The 10,597-nt window shown below is 40.6% G+C and overlaps 1 pseudogene; it reads right to left on the bottom strand.

The window, feature by feature from the left end:
* Positions 1-9,161: 9,161 nt before the first annotated feature.
* LOC149128560 (ubiquitin-ribosomal protein eS31 fusion protein pseudogene) lies at positions 9,162-10,376 on the bottom strand (annotated as a pseudogene).
* Positions 10,377-10,597: the final 221 nt, after the last annotated feature.

The following is a 10,597-nucleotide window of genomic DNA, read 5'->3' as shown; positions in this document are numbered from 1 at the left end:
AGATAATTGAGAAGAAAATGGAGAAGAAAAAGTACATTCATCTAAAATCCCCTCCATGCCAGTCACTTTATATGTATTGTTCTATGTAATCCTCCTAGCAATTTGCAAGACAAGAATTATTTGCTCCTCTTCAAAGGCCTGGTGGCAGAGCAGGGATTTGAACCCAAGTCTGGCTGGCTCTAGACTCTGAGTCCACGGTCTTTCTACCTCTCAGGGAAATGTGATGTAGTGTAATTTCCGTGACAAGGGTGAATGTATTAAACTAGAATGAGTAGCACTACAAAGCTGGATCTGGACCGTGAAGTCATGGGGTCACAGCGTATCATACTGAGAGATTTGAAGCTTATCCCACAGACAAGGGGGAAATCAAAGGCTTTTAAGTTGGGATAGGGGCAGGGAAGCATGGGAAGTTTCCTTCCTACTCTTACAGTGAAATTCAGTCTGGAAGGGAACAAGGAGGGGCTTAATAGAAAAACAGACAAGCAAAAAGGCATAAATAAACCCTTGTGCTAATGATAAAGATTTGAATCAAGATTATAATTGTAAACAAAAAAAAAACTGAAAAAAGTATGCAGACTATATTTTCCCAAAATTGACTAAACAGTATCTCTCATCCCTCACACTCTATAAGATACAACTGGCCATTCTTCATCAGGAAGTAGACTCAGTATAAACCTGGGCGGGCTTCTGTAACTACCTCCACTAGTAGAATATGACAGAGTGATGCCATGTGGCCTGCAAGGCCAGGCCCTAGGAACCAATTCTGCTTCCATCTGGTTATGTCTATCCTGAGAAGTTTGCCCTGGAAGCCAGCCACTATGCTATGAGAAAGACTGGACGGCATAGAGGGGCCCAAGCTGGGGAGACAGTAAATGGGAGTTCCTAGGCATTGGCTCAGCCCCCTGCCTATGTGGGCACCAACTTACTGGCTATGTGAGGGAGTCATCCTAAAGCAGACCCTTCAGCCCTTGGTCAGGTGGTGCCCCATGGAGCAGAGATACGAATTACTAGATTGAGCCATGCCCAGATTAAAAATTTGTGAATAAAATAGATCAGTACTGTTGGTTTAAGTCACTAAGATTTGGGGTAGATTTTTATAAAGTAACAGATCTCCAGAACAAAAAAGACCACTGGGAAAAAGATTCACTGGGTATCAATCAACACACGAATGAATCCTGGTGGCATAATAACAAAGGCTGATTTTTAAGTACTTGATTGTGTCTCCATTGCTCTCAGGGGTGAAAATCTCAGAGCTGGGAAATAGCTGTGCACCTGTTTATCACCAATAACCACCAATCATCACATTTCTATACTATCCACTCCAACGGAGGGGCACTCATAATGATGAGTGATCCAAGGGACAGCAAGCCAGCACTGAGAATTGCTAGACCTTGAGGCCAGCTGTTAGACCTTTCATATCCTTTTTCTCCCCAAACCCTCAGAAAACTTCTACAGAATCTTATCCCCATTTTACAGAATCAGAAACGGGTCTAGGTAGTTGATGAAAACCTCAAACACGTGTGTGAGGGGTACAAGTTCAAACTCAAGTCATGATTCCAATTCTTAGTTTCTTTTCACAGTATCATCCTCTGTATTCACCAAAAATGGCTTCCTCTGTGGCTTTGGCTTTGATCTCCAACCTGTGATAGTTCAACTCCTGACCTTCTGATTTTTCAAATAGTAATACTATGAAAATTCATGCATACAGCCATTCTGTTTTCCACTTTCAGAATGGTACTCAATAAATTGCATAAGATTTTTCAATGCTTTGTTATAAAGCAGACTTTGTATTAGGTGATGATGCTCAAATGTAGGCTAATGCAAGTGTTCTGAACACTTTCATGGCACTAGGGTAAGCTATGATGTCAATAGGTTAGTTGTATTAAATGCATTTTCAACAAATACTACTTTCGATTTATGATGGGTTTAACAGGGCATCTGCATATTCTCAGTTGTTTAGAACGGATTATTTTTCCTTTGGGAGAAGAATATTTACCTTTCTTGGGTACTTTTTTAGGAGTTTGCATTTCTGAAACATACATAACCTATGGTGTTGACAGCAGATGGTCTGCAAGTATACTATGAGACAAAGCAATCAAAATTAAATGAAAATTTAGCTATGGTTATGGAATTCTATGATGCTATGTATGTAGGTACATATAATGTAGAACATGTCATAAATGGAAGTGGCTTCTTCATCAAGTTGGCTATCAATTTTATTATAGATATTCTTGTAATCAAAGTTGAGATATTTTGCTCCAATTCATGAGTGTCTTATAAGTTAAAGTGCAGAACACAGAACTAATTAGGCACAAGGTGTGCATGTCTACTCCAAGCAATATGCTTTAGACTTCTATCACCCTTGTGATCATTTGAATGGAAAGAGTTCTCTGTCACCTTTTGGTAGAAGAAGTCATGTGGAGGGTACAAGGTGAGAGCCTGTCCCTAGTGACAGAGGGAGCAGTGATCAAAGGAAGTGGGCCTGCAGGCTCCTCCATTCCCTCCTGGCACTGCCACGCATATTGTGTCCTTACTAAAGTCATTACCTCTTTGTTTTTTGCTTATTGGCTCCTAGAGGACACCAACAATGTGCCAGCTCTACTGACTGCAAATCACTTCCTCAAAAATACTCATCAGCACTTGTGCAAACCCAGAGCCCTTGATTATAAACAGCCCTCTCTTTTCCCTTGACAGCAATGCATTTCTTTCCTTGGCATGCCATTTTCAAAACCTTTGACATTTCACCACACCTCATCATTGCCTTCCTCGTGGATCATGCCAATTTGTCAGCTTTAATCTGTCTAAAAACCTGCATCTGCCAGCATAAAGCTTTTTATTTCTTATATGTTGATACAAAGATTTCACACATTGATTTTTGTGTAGCTCTGATTTCATGCAAGCTAAGCAAACAGTGACAGGTTGGTAGTTGGGGTAATGAATGCTCAATCAGATTAATACAAATCAATGGCATTGGCAAGTTTTGGATGAGGCGCAGGGGGTGGGGTCTGGACAGCACAGGCTGCCAGAACAAGACAGATGGTCAGAAGCTGACACTCTTACCTCTTTATCTTGATGGGCTCATTAGCAGATTTCTCTCCTTTGGGTCTCATTTCAGTTTCTTGGCTTTAAATGGCACCCCATAGATTGCCTGCCATCCTGGAAAACCAGTGACATGCCTTTCTCATGACCTGGCACAGAGAATACTCGCATGTCAGGGTCTGTTCAGGGGCGAGGAGGGCTACACCATGGGGAAGTGGGCACCGAAGCCCCTGTTTATTCATCAGGAACACTGGGATCCACAGAGTTAACACATCTCAGCTAAGAACCTACTTTTTAAAAAACTACCATTCATTGGATGTCAAATCTTGTCCTTGGCATAATACTTTATTTAATTCTCAGAAAGACTATAAGGTAGATTTTCTTATTGCTTTTTCTTCTTGTTACTATTGTTTGTTTTTTACAAGTGGGAAGTGGAAGATTTAGTAATTTGTCTAAGAGGGCTCTGTTGGTGAGCGGAAAAGTACATCCTGTGGTTAGCCACTGGTGTCACCCTACACTGACTGTTACCACTAGTCTCCTATGCAGGGGCAGATGACAAAGCATTTGGACAGTTTTTTCAGCTGTGAAGTTGTTCCTACACATTGTTGCTTCCTTCTGTCCTACAGGCCTCACAGACTCTTAGCTCTCTCTTCCTTTTTTTTTTTTTTTTTTTAATATACCTATATCCCTAGGGATCTTCCATTCCAAGGCTGCTGATAGGGCAGGACACAGTCTTCTTGGCTCATCTGTTCCCTATTCTTGCTCCAAATGGGCACCATCACAGGAAAATCAGAATGGGTAGCCTAAAGGTTTCAGAGATCTCTCAGGGTTTTTATCATCATGAGTCAATAAATAGAAATTCAGCTTCCTACACTTTAATTTTGTTATTATTGTTTTTAGTGGTTTCCTTTTTAGTGTCTTCAGTTCTCTCTTAATTGACTTAGCTACTTCTATTAGAGCTATGAGGTTCAGCTGGGCTTCTAACGATGCGAGTGCAAGTCCTCATCTAAACATGATTCACAATCTTGACTCTAAGTATGAGTCACTTCTGCCTTTCTTCAGTCATTTGCTCCTATGACTGAGAATATCCCCACCCCAGGCCCTGAAAGATCATCCGCAGGTCTTCAGAATCCAGCCTTGCAGATGCATCTCTATACTCAGAACAATCTCCTTGGCCCCAGCAACCACTGTCCTGTCTACTCTTTGGTGGTTTGCCAGCTGAATGCCCACCTGCCAGACCCTGTGCTTCCTCTACCTCCAATGGTACTGTCCTTGATGATCTAAGAAATATCCTTTCCAGCATTCCCAGCCTCTGAGCTTTTCTACCTTGTTCCACAGTCCCCTTTACCACTTAAATAAAAATGCTTCTCTATCCAGGATTCTTTGACGTGACTTTGTTGGTTCTCCAAACTTCATGGTTTCTCCATTATCTTGTTTTCCTTCTGTTGCCTAATGTCTAAACCCCAGCAATTAGCCTTGCCTTTTACTTTTCAGCCTTTGCAGTTACTACCCTCCAGGATTTACCCATTGTTACCCATTATTACCATTGTTATAATGATTCAGAAGTCTGCACAGCTAGACACACGCTGCTCTCATGTTAATTTCAAACAACTTCCTATGGGATATTTCCACATAAAAACTCCACTGTTATCTCTTTCCATGCCTCCACTTCCTATTTCTCTCTCTCCTTCCTATCTTCCAAGTTCATTGGCTTCAGTTTGAACAATCTTCCTCCCATCAAATTTATCATCTACCCATTTACCCATTCATCTACTCATTCATTCATTCACTCATTCAATAAACATCTACCAAATGTCCCTTATGTGTCATAGTCTGGGCAAGGTACTAAAGATAGGAAAGTACATGCCATATCTTGAATGTTATATTTAATATTCTCTATCCATCAACAGCATCACCTTTTTCCTTGTGGTTTCCAACATGCAGTGCTTCTATCAAACTTTTTTCTGTCTTTCACTCTAACAAGTTTTTTCTTACTGCCATGTCTTTGTTCTTATTATTCTTCCTACATGGAGTACCTTCTTCCAATCTTTCTGCTACCTAAAATCAACAATTTCTTAAAGTCTCCTGTATTTGCAAAGTTTCAACAGAATACCTTATCCACTCTCTGAATTGCTATGGCATTTTGTGATTCAAAGGTCCCTCCTTCCCACTATGATCATAGGAAATAAAATGATGGGACAGAGAATGTTTTGGTAACAGAAACATCTTAGAATCCTTTAGTAAAGTTGTCTTAAGCAAGAGCATATTTTCTGGGCAAAAACAAGATGAAATTATTAAATTTATTAATTTATTCATACATGCATTCATTCATTCCTGAGCTCTGTGCAAGAATATGTAGGCTTCCAGAGGGCATGAAGAATGCTAGTATGGCTGACCATACTGCTGACACATGATCCCTGGGCTTGCCTGACCTTGCTGTCAGGTATCCTGGTGGCACTTGCTAACAGGGGCTAACCTGGCTGAAGGAACAATTGGTACAGGGCAAGGAACATATATTCATGATGAAGATGCTATACCCTGAAAGACTTACTCTGAACCCTACCCAACTTTGTGATAGCTTTCTTCCACTGGGTCAATCCCAACTGGATGATCAAATATCCCAACAACCTCTCAGGGGATCTTCTTTGATGTTTTAAGGAGAGGGGACAAATCAACCGAAACTAGCTTTTCTCCAGCATCTGCTCAGTGGGCAATCACGAGAAAGTCCAGAGAGTCGAGTTCCACATGTTCAAACTTCAGCATTTGCCCAAGACTCAGCAATGATAAGGCATATCATTATCACGGGACAGAAGTCCATGAGATCATGGATGCATGCAAGAATCTGGATGATGAAGTCTACCTTGACCAGGAGTCTTCCTCTGGCCTCTGAAGACTAGTTCAGATTATGAGCAACTTGATATTAGAAAACAACTTAACCTAGAGCTTTCTGGGACAGAGTAGAAACCACTGAATTACAATTGCCACATGACCCAGCAGAAGGGGATCACAATAAAAGCTGGAACCTTTTGCTGCTTGTGCATCAACAACAAGAGAAAGATGTTGTTGGTGGTGTATCTGCCCATGCGCACCATCCTGCACTCATTCTCAGAGCCAGAGAGCCCGTCCCAGGCATAACTGCATGCAGACTCCACCTCAGTTACTCTAGGCACTGCCCCCAGATCATAGTCCATAGCCTGAAAGAACTTGTGAGGGCCAAAAGGGTTTGTACCAGAGGGACTTCCAGAGACATCAGCTACTTGGACGGAGGTATGTCATCTTAAAGATATTAGGTCAACCTTGACAAGATCAACGGCTCTACCCTCTTGTCCGTAGATCAACACCAAAGACCCTGTGACCATACATTGGTGCACAGCTCCAGTCCCTTGGGGATGTGGAGTTGGAGAGACTGAGGAGGAAAGCAATATCCATTAAGAAGCCTGTTTTTAAAAGATTTTTTTATTTGAAGTGCAGAACAAAAGAAAGAGAGTGAGATGAAAAATGTTCATCAACTGCTTCACTCCCCAAAATGGTGGCAACAGCCATCCAGGGCTGATCTCAGCTGAAGCCAGGAGCCAGAATCTCCATCCTGGTCTCCCACATGAGTGGCAGGAGCATAAGCACTTGGGTCATTCTCTGTTTCCTTCCCAGGAACATTAGCAGGAAGCTGGATAGGAATCAGAGCGGGTAAAACTCAAATCAGAGTTTAACTCCCAATGTGAAAAGTCAATGAGTCTTTGTAGGCCTTAATTATATCTTAATATATCTGTCTGTATCATATGATTGCTTTTATATAATACAATGTTCAAGGGTCTTGAGGAGATACCTCAAGCAGCTTGAAAGAGGGGTGGCTCTTGCTAGTGTCATAACTTTTCTTTTTTTTGCAGTGTTTGATCACCATCATATCCCCAGGACCTTAGATGATGAATGGCTTATCATAGGCACACAGTGAATTAAATGAAAGAAATAATTGATTCAGGCATCAGCAGTCATTCCTTCTCTCAAGACCCATGTATGCGTATGAGACTAGCTATGTCTTTTCTGTCTGCCTACTCTTCTTCCTAGAACTCAGTTGACAAACATCTCAGCTTGGGCTAGTCTGTGCCATACTCGTCCCTTTCCTAAACACACACAACATATTTATGCAGTTGGCTGAAAGATGAGGTTGTGAGGTTGATTGGGAGCACTGATCATTTAGAGAATTTAAGTGAAAACACAAACATAATTCCTGCTCTGGGATTTGGGTATGGATTGGGATAGAAAATGAGAAAGATTCATAAGTTAAAGTTAGACGTCTAGGTGATGCTTAGTAGTATCCTGTAAGAACTCTATAAGCCCAGGCCTGGATTGCTTTTTCAGAGCCGAGCAATAGTAGGAGGGTGGGGTAGAAAAAGGCACAGAGTAGACAAAAGAGCTATATCCTCCAGTTCTCTACTGCTGTGGTTTTTACCAGTGTTCCCTTACTGCAGTCTACAATAAATGACAGAGAAGACCTGGAATCCATCTATGGAGGTCCAAGTGACAAGACACTTTCTTCCCCCATGGAGCAAGGCTGGGTATGGAAGGAAAAGGCCATTCTGATTGCTACTATCCCTTCCATTGACAATCCTGCCTAAGTTCCAGGTAAGATTGCCAGGGCTCTATTTGGATAAGAACCAGAGCTCTTATCTTGCCATTAAGCATTCTCTGTATTACCAAGTGGTAGCAGTAGATAATGTGTTCAGCTCTAGCCCATTGTGGATGTATAGTTTAGATTTAAGTGAAGTGAATTTAAGAAATAAATGACTCCTGCTAGTAAGTCTCTTTGTGTACAACATCATCAAGAAGTCATTCCTGTGGACGTTTTAAAAAAGCTGTGACCTGAATGATAATCTTCAGGGAACTAGCCAATGAATGATCATCTACCTAGCCATCCATCCAGCACAGGCAAAGCTAGCAAGTTAGCTTTTTAAGATAAAGATGTAGAATGCATAGAAAAGCTGTGCATTTTCAGTTTAAGGTTACAGTCAGAGTAGTCAGTCCTATAACCCACCTTTAAAGAAATATTCTATAGAAGAGAGAAAAGTAATGAGCTTGAAAGAGGGCAAACACCAACCAACATTCCAATTTGTAAGCTGACACCCTTTTGTTCTTAAGGGTCTAATTGCTCAGCAATGCTACAAGTACCTTGAATTCTAAAGTCAGATTTTCACCCCCATTGGTAGGATTCTTAGCACAGTGCTGGTCTCAATAATTTCTTGGAGCGATCACCGATATTCCTCTCTCACCAAAATTATTCCATTATTATGTTTATAAATTTCTCAACCAACCAGAATAAATCAAAATAATTAGTTTTCAGTTGGCTTAAAGGTTTGTTAACATAGTAAACAATTATTCATCAGTAAATGAATCATTCTAATTGGTTTAAGAGCAGGTCATAAATGAAGCACCAGGAACCCATCATTTTATGATATCAATAGGAACAATTGATAAAGTCAAAGGCTATGAATTCAGTATTGGATGAAGAATAAGTTAATTTAAAGGCAAAATAACCAGGCCAACAATATGCCAGTTGCCAACAGGGATAATGAAGCTCAATTTTCCTGTCCTCAAGGGGTATTGAGTCAAAATGTTCAGATATGCATGGGAATTAGGAAATAAAAAATGCAATAATTTAAATAAAAATATATAGGATAAGCCAACAATTTTAGAAATAATCTTTCTACAATGATAGATTTTTATTTGGCTGTATAATCACTCAAGTAGACTCCGTAAGTCAGAAAAATATAAATGAAAAATTAACAAAACAAAAATCATCCAATAACTTGATGATAAGAATGCTGCTATTCTGGTATGTGTCTACCCAGAATTCTTTTTGTACAAATAATCAGAATTTTAAATAAAATGAGATCACATTATAATGCCATTTTTAACTTATTACTTATATTCAACAATACATTACAAATAGAGTAGAAAATATTCTTATAAAATCAAAGGTGACACACAGCTAGGGAGGAGAGTCAGTAATAAAAGAATCACAACCTAGAAAATTCTAGAAAGATCTTGACAATGCAAAACAAGGGTCAAACTAACAAAAGCAAATTTAAGCAGAGATACTTTCAGTTTAGTTTAGTTCATACCTTTTATTAACTCCTCATATACAATGGCTTGTCTTCGGGTTTGTTGAAGCAGTGAGTCAGACTACATTTGCTACGATATGGCTGGCCATAAACATTCGAGCACTACATGCATCCAGAGGGTACGCCTGACAAAGGCGGCTGATTTTGCCATTCTTGTCCACCTTATAGTACTTCAGGATGACCAGCTTAACCTTCTTTCTCTTAAGTATATTCTTCTTGGGGGTGGTGTAAGACTTTATCTTTTTTCTTAGCACTACCACAAAGGCTCAACACAAGACAAACAGTGGACTCCTTTTGAATGTTGTTGTTAGATAAAGTTCATCCATCTTCCAATTGCTTGACAGCAAAGATCAATATAAGGAGGAATTCCTTTCTTATCCTAGATGTCAGTCTTCACCTTTTCTATCGTATCTGAGGGTTCAACCATGACTATGACAGTCTTCCCTATAAGAGATTTCACACAAATTTGCATCTTAGTGGTGTTCTCACTGCAGGTGGTGGATCCAAAAGGGAAACCAGTGATAAGCATAATGTTCCTAATTTAACTGAGGGCCTGAAGGAGTCTGTTGCCTATAGGCACAAAGGGAAGCCATAGTACCACCTGGCTCTGAGAATCTCATGGAAGCCAGGCCATATCAGCAGACACAGATGTCCAGGAATTGGAAGGAAAAGTCTCCATCTAGGCTGTACTGCTCTGGCATATCTTAGTTCTATACTCAATTTGATGACCAGTGCTGGTCAAAAGGGTAATAAGTACAAGGAAAGCTATGTCATGTGACTCCTAACTGAAAGAATTAGGGTACTAGGCTGGAGAAAAGGAGCTCTAAAGTTGTGTGTGTGTGAAATTTTTTAAGATTTATTTGAAAGCTAGACTTAGAGAGGGAGAGGGAGAGAAAGAGAGAGAGAGAAATATTCTGTCTGCTAGTCCACTCCCCAACTGACTGATGTCCAGAACTGGGCCATATGGAAGTCAGGATCCTGGAGCTTCTTTCAGGTCTCCCACATGAGTGCAGAGGCCCAACTAATTGGGCCATCTTCCATAGCATTTCTCAGGCCATTAGCAGGGAGCTGGATTGAAAGTGGGGCAACTGGGACTCAAACCAGTGCCCATTTGGGATGCCAGCATTGCAGGCACTGGCTGCTACACCAAAAAGCGGACCCCATGTGTATGAATTCATATCACGCATACAAGAGTTATCCTGTGAATGAAGGATCTCATGTGTTCTGTGTAACTTCAGAGGACAAAATTAGTTGAACCACTGTAAAATAATATGCAGAGCACCATAGGAGGGATAATACATAAACACCTGGGCTATCCAACAAGGGAACAGATGGCCTTTGTGGGAACTGGTTCCATTGTCTCTGAAAACACTTGAACATGGGTAGAATAAGGACTATTGTGGAGATTTATGCCATTCAATTTGAAGAAGGCAGCGCTTCTC

The sequence above is a fragment of the Oryctolagus cuniculus genome, chromosome 1 (genome assembly GCF_051225735.1).
Source record: "Oryctolagus cuniculus isolate XC-2025 breed Fujian yellow rabbit chromosome 1, ASM5122573v1, whole genome shotgun sequence".
In the NCBI taxonomy this organism is placed as follows: domain Eukaryota; kingdom Metazoa; phylum Chordata; class Mammalia; order Lagomorpha; family Leporidae; genus Oryctolagus; species Oryctolagus cuniculus.
Note: the sequence above shows the minus strand (reverse complement) of the source record. Positions and strands in the feature narration are given on the sequence as shown.